Here is a 5,770-nt window from a genome sequence, read left to right on the forward strand (position 1 = left end):
CCCACCAAGGACTCTCACCAAGTCGACTCTCTAAGTCTGTTCATCAGGTCACCCCACCGAGTACTCTCACCAAGTCAACTCTTTAGGTCCGTTCATCAAGTCACCCCGCAAAGTCGACCCTCTAAGTTCGTTCATCGAGTCACCCGACCAAGTTGACTCTTTAAGTCCTTTCATCAAGTCACCCCGCCAAGCCGACTCTTTAAGTCCGTTCATCAAGTCACCAGAACAACTACTCTCACCAAGTCGACTCTATAAGTCCGTTCATCAAGTCGGCCCACCAAGTACTCCCACCAAGTTGACTCTTTAAGTGCGTTCATCAGTTCACCCCGCCAAGTACTCTCACCAAGTCAACTCTTTAGGTCTGTTCATGAAGTCACCCCGCCAAGTCGACCCTTTAAGTCCATTCATCAAGTCGCCCTGCCGAGTTGATTCTCTAAGCCCACTCACCATGTCAGCTCACCAAGTTGATTGTTCAAGTGCGTTGCCAAGTCAACTCTTAAAGTTTTCTTGCCAGGTCAGCCCGCCCAAGTCGCCTCTTTAAGTTCGTTTGCCAGGTCAGCCTGCCCAAGTCGCATCAGCAGGCTAACTCGCCGAGTCACCTCACGAAGTTGACTCTTTAAGTGTGCTCACCAAGTCAGCTCACCAAGTCGACTCACCATCTCGCCTCGATAAGTTGGCTTGCCGAGTTACCCCACCAAGTCATCGCCTCTTTAAGCCCGCTCACCGTGTCAACTCGTCAAGTCGGCTCATCAAGTCGACTAATCAAGTAGGCCCACCAAGTCGCCTCAAGGATAGCTCCTCACCATGAGTCACCTCACCATGTTGACTCAATGAGTCAGCTCACCATGTTGACTCTTTGAGCCCGCTCACCGGGTCGCCTCACCAAGTCGACTCGAGTACGTTGCCAAGTCGACTCTTTAAGTTCGCTCGCTAGGTTCACTCGCCAAGTCAGCTCACCATGTCATCTCAATGAACCAACTCGCCGAGTCGCCTCACCACGTCGGCTCTCTAATACCACTCACCAAGTCGCCCCACCAACTCGCCCCGTTAGGCCCACTCACCACATTGCCCCGTTAGGCTCACTCTCACCAAGTGGACTCTTTAAGTCTGCTCATAAAGTTGAGCCACCAAGTACTCTCACCAAGTTGACTCTTTAAGTTCGTTCATCAAGTCGCCCCGCCAGGTCGGCCCACCAAATACTCTCACCAAGTCGACCCTTTAAGTTCGGTCATCAACTCACCTCGCCAGGTCAGCCCACCAAGTACTCTCACAAAGTTGACTCTTTAGGTTCGTTCATCAATTCACCCTGCTAGCTCGGCCCACCAAGTTCTCTCACCAGGTCGACTCTATAAGTTCGTTCATCAAGTCACCCCGCCAGTTCAACCCACCAAGTACTCTCACAAAGTCGACTCTCTAAGTTCGTTCATCAAGTCACCCTGCCAGGTCAGCCCACCAAGTACTCTCACCAAGAAACCCTGCTAGTTTGAACCACCAAGTCGACCCTTTAAGTTCGTTCATCAAGTCACCCGGCCAAGTCGGCCCACCAAGTCGACTCTTTAAGTCCGTTCATCAAGTCATGTGACTAGGTCAGCCCACCGAGTACTCTCACCAAGTCGACTCTCTAAGTTTGTTCATCAAGTCACCCGGCCAGGTCGGCCCACCAAGTACTCTCACCAAGTTGACTCTCTAAGTCCGTTCATCAAGTCACCCGGCCAGGTCGGCCCACCAGGTCGAATCTTTAAGTCCGTTCATCAAGTCACCCCACCAAGTACTCTAACCAAGTCGATTCTTCAAGTGCGTTCATCAAGTCACCTGACCAACTACTCTCACCAAGTCGACTCTTTAACTATGTTCATCAAGTCACCCCACCAAGCACTCTCACCACATCAACTCTTTCGGTCCGTTCATAAAGTCACCCCACCAAGTCGACCCTTCAAGTGCGTTCATCAAGTCACCCCACCAAGTACTCTCACCAATTCGACTCTTTAAGTCTTTTCATCAATTCACCACACCAAGTACTCTCACCAAGTCAACTCTTTAGGACCGTTCATCAAGTCACCTCGCCAAGTCGACCCTTGAAGTCCGTTCATCAAGTCACCCCACCAAGTACTCCCACCAAGTCGACTCTTTAAGTCAGTTCACGAAGTCACCCAACGAGGTCGGCCCACCAAGGACTCTCACCAAGTCGACTCTCTAAGTCTGTTCATCAGGTCACCCCACCGAGTACTCTAACCAAATCAACTCTTTAGGTCCATTCATCAAGTCACCCCGCAAAGTCGACCCTCTAAGTTCGTTCATCGAGTCACCCAACCAAGTCGACTCTTTAAGTCCTTTCATCAAGTCACCCTGCCAAGCCGACTCTTTAAGTCCGTTCATCAAGTCACCAGAACAACTACTCTCACCAAGTCGACTCTATAAGTCCGTTCATCAAGTCGGCCCACCAAGTACTCCCACCAAGTCGACTCTTTAAGTCCATTCATCAGTTCACCCTACCAAGTACTCTCACCAAGTCAACTCTTTAGGTCCGTTCATCAAGTCACCCCGCCAAGTCGACCCTTTAAGTCAGTTCATCAAGTCGCCCCGCCGAGTTGCTCCTCTAAGCCCACTCACTATGTCAGCTCACCAAGTTGATTGTTCAAGTGCGTTGCCAAGTCAAGTCTTTAAGTTCGCTCGCCAGGTCAGCCCGCCCAAGTCGCCTCTTTAAGTTTGTTCGCCAGGTCGGCCCGCCCAAGTCTCATCAGCGGGCTAACTCACCGAGTCACCTCACGAAGTTGACTCTTTAAGTGCGCTCACCAAGTTAGCTCACCAAGTCGACTCACCATCTCGCCTCAATAAGTTGGCTTGCCGAGTTACCCCACCAAGTCGTCACCTCTTTAAGCCCGCTCACTGTGTCAGCTCGTCAGGTCGGCTCACCAAGTCGACTAATCAAGTAGGCCCACCAAGTCGCCTCAAGGATAGCTCCTCACCATGAGTCGCCTCACCATGTTGACTCAATGAGTCACCTCACCATGTTGATCATGTTTTCTTGTCACTCAGATGGCGCAATTTCGGTAAAAGGTTTGGCAGTGGTTGCCAGCCCTCACCGCGTCTACTTGGTGATTTTAAAACTCAATCTAAAATGGGAGCCCTCGTCTAGCACCTCCATCCGGTGTCGCTCGGGTATTGCATAATTTTTTTGCTATCAGTGCAAATCACCCAAAAAATCCCTAGCCTTGGACTCTCTCTTAGATCACCTTCTTCGATCACTCGATCGACGCAATTACGGAAGAGGCTTGGCAGCGGTTGCCATTCCACAGCGCGTCTGTTCAGCGATTTCGAAGTTGATCTACTAATGGCGAGCCCTTGTCTAGCCATGAGGTGGGTGCTTGGGGCTCTAGCAATTTTTTGTGTGCCTATCGCGGCTTACAATGGGAGCTTTGATAACAAAAGTTCTCGGCGACCCTCCCCAATAGAAATCAGTGCTGGTGTTTGCGAAAGACACGTTAGTCAGATTTTTGGAATATTGGCACCAGCATCATTTCTATGCGAGGGCTCTCTCCCCAGAGTCGTTCTCTATGCAACAAGTTCTTTGGCACAAAATTTTTAGAACGGTTCGACAGCGGTTGTCGTTCCAATGGTGCCATTGTGGTGGTTGCCTGGGCAACGATCTGAAGGGTGACCCGTCATCTAGCAGTTGGCCTGCGCATCACGAGTGACAAGGGAGCCTTTGTTATCGGAAGCTCCCCGTGGCCATTCAATTAGAAGAGCCATTGCTTGTTTGAGCAAGGACGAATGCAACCTTGGATTCCAAATGAAATCAACAATTTTGGATCTATATAAGAGTGGAATGAAGCAGCAGCACAACCTGTTTGCTATGCGCGGCTCCCCAAAGTTGCTCTTCTTTCTCACTCCATTGCCACAATTTCGGGAGTTGTTCGACAGTGGTTGTCATTCCAATGTGTCATTGCGGTGATCTGGAGAGCGATGCTAAGGGTGGGTGCTTGTGTCTAGAATTTGGGATATGTTTGTGCGAGCGAGCAGGGGAGCTTCTCTTATCGGAACCTCTCCGTGGCCTTTGAATATATAGACCCAGTGCCGACGATATTGATGGATGCGAGCCCTTGGATTCCAAATTTTTCCACAGCTAACATTGGTTTTTGTGAGAGATGGGCATGAAAGCACATCCCGATTGCTACGCGGGAGCTCCCTAAGGTCGCCTCTGTGCCAACTCGATCAGTACAACATTGGGAGTGGTTCGACAGTGGTTGATGTTCCAATGTGTCATCGAGGGATGTCTTGGAAGGTGGTCTTTCTTTCAAGGGCAGTCTCGCGTCTAGACCTTGGATTGTGCGTTGCATCACAAGTGAATGGGGAGATCTCTCTGTGAACGGCGGCATGGTGATTGCAAGAGAAAATTGACTTAGTCGGAGCCATTGGCCTCGGGCCATTGTGATGGCCTCGCAATTTCTCTTTAATTGCAACCTATGTTTGCGCAGTAGCAGAGTTTGCATGTAAGATGGGCCCTGTTCTTGAGAGTTCCAGGAGATGACCTCCGGAACTTTTGGATTGGGCCCCTTCAAGGTGAAATTCATCTAGTTGATCGGATGAGCTTGATGACCATTTCAGTCCCTCGGCTCCATGAACTCACATCTCCTAACCGATGACAATCTTTTGCTCCTCTGCCAACCTCATAAAAAATTGGGTCGTGAATGGCTGTTTGGTAGGAATTTTAAAGGATTTGGATTTTTAAGGCGGATGTTGTTGTGTTCGCTAATTTCTAATGCAGAGTGAGCCTCGCACTAATAGCTTATATAGGAGAGGTGGTTGCCACGAGCCTCTCCCGTGCCCCCCTCATTGATTCAATGCCGGTGTCAACGCGGATGGATATGTCAGATTTTGAAACGGTGGACGCCGACGTTGAATCAATTAGAGGGGCATGAAGCCCACCCCGGATGTGCTATTCCTCGACTCTCCTTTAGATCATGTTTTCTTGTCACTCAGCTGGCGCAAGTTCAAAAAAAGGTTTGGCAGCGGTTGCCAACCCTCATCGCATCTACTTGGTGATTTTAAAACTCGATCTAAAATGGGAGCCCTCGTCTAGCACCTCCGTCCGGTGTTGCTCGGGTATTGCATAAAATTATGCCATCAGCTCGAATCCCCCAACAAATGCCTACGCTTGGACCCTCTCTTAGATCACCTTCTTCGATCACAAGGGGAGAGGTGGTTGCCGTGAGCGACTCCCGTGCCCCCCTCATTGATTCAACGCCGCTGTCAGGGCGGATGGATATGTCAGATTTTGAAATGGTGGACGCCGACGTTGAATCAATTAGAGGGGCATGAAGCCCACCCTCGAGGGTGCTATTCCTGGACTCTCCTTTAGATCATGTATTCTTGTCACTCAGCTGGCACAATTTCAGAAAAAGGTTTTGCAGTGGTTGCCAGCCCCTCACCGCGTCTACTCGGTGATTTTAAAACTCGATCTAAAATGGGAGCCCTCGTCTTGCACCTCCGTCCGGTGTTGCTCGGGTAATGCACAAATTTTTGCCATCGGTGTGAATCCCCCAACGAATGCCTACACGCTTGGACCCTCTCTTAGATCACCTTCTTCGATCACTCGACCGACACAATTACGGAAGAGACTGGGCAGCGGTTGCCATTCTACACTGCATCCATTCTGCGATTTCGAAGTTGATCTAATGGCGAGCCCTTGTCGATAGCCACGAGGTGGGTACTTGGTGCTCTAGCAATATTTTTTGTGAGCCTATTACAGCTACAATGGGGGAGGTGGTTG

This window comes from Cupressus sempervirens, chromosome 2, assembly GCF_028749045.1.
Source record: "Cupressus sempervirens isolate cs-2001-9-10 chromosome 2, ASM2874904v1, whole genome shotgun sequence".
Taxonomy (NCBI): domain Eukaryota; kingdom Viridiplantae; phylum Streptophyta; class Pinopsida; order Cupressales; family Cupressaceae; genus Cupressus; species Cupressus sempervirens.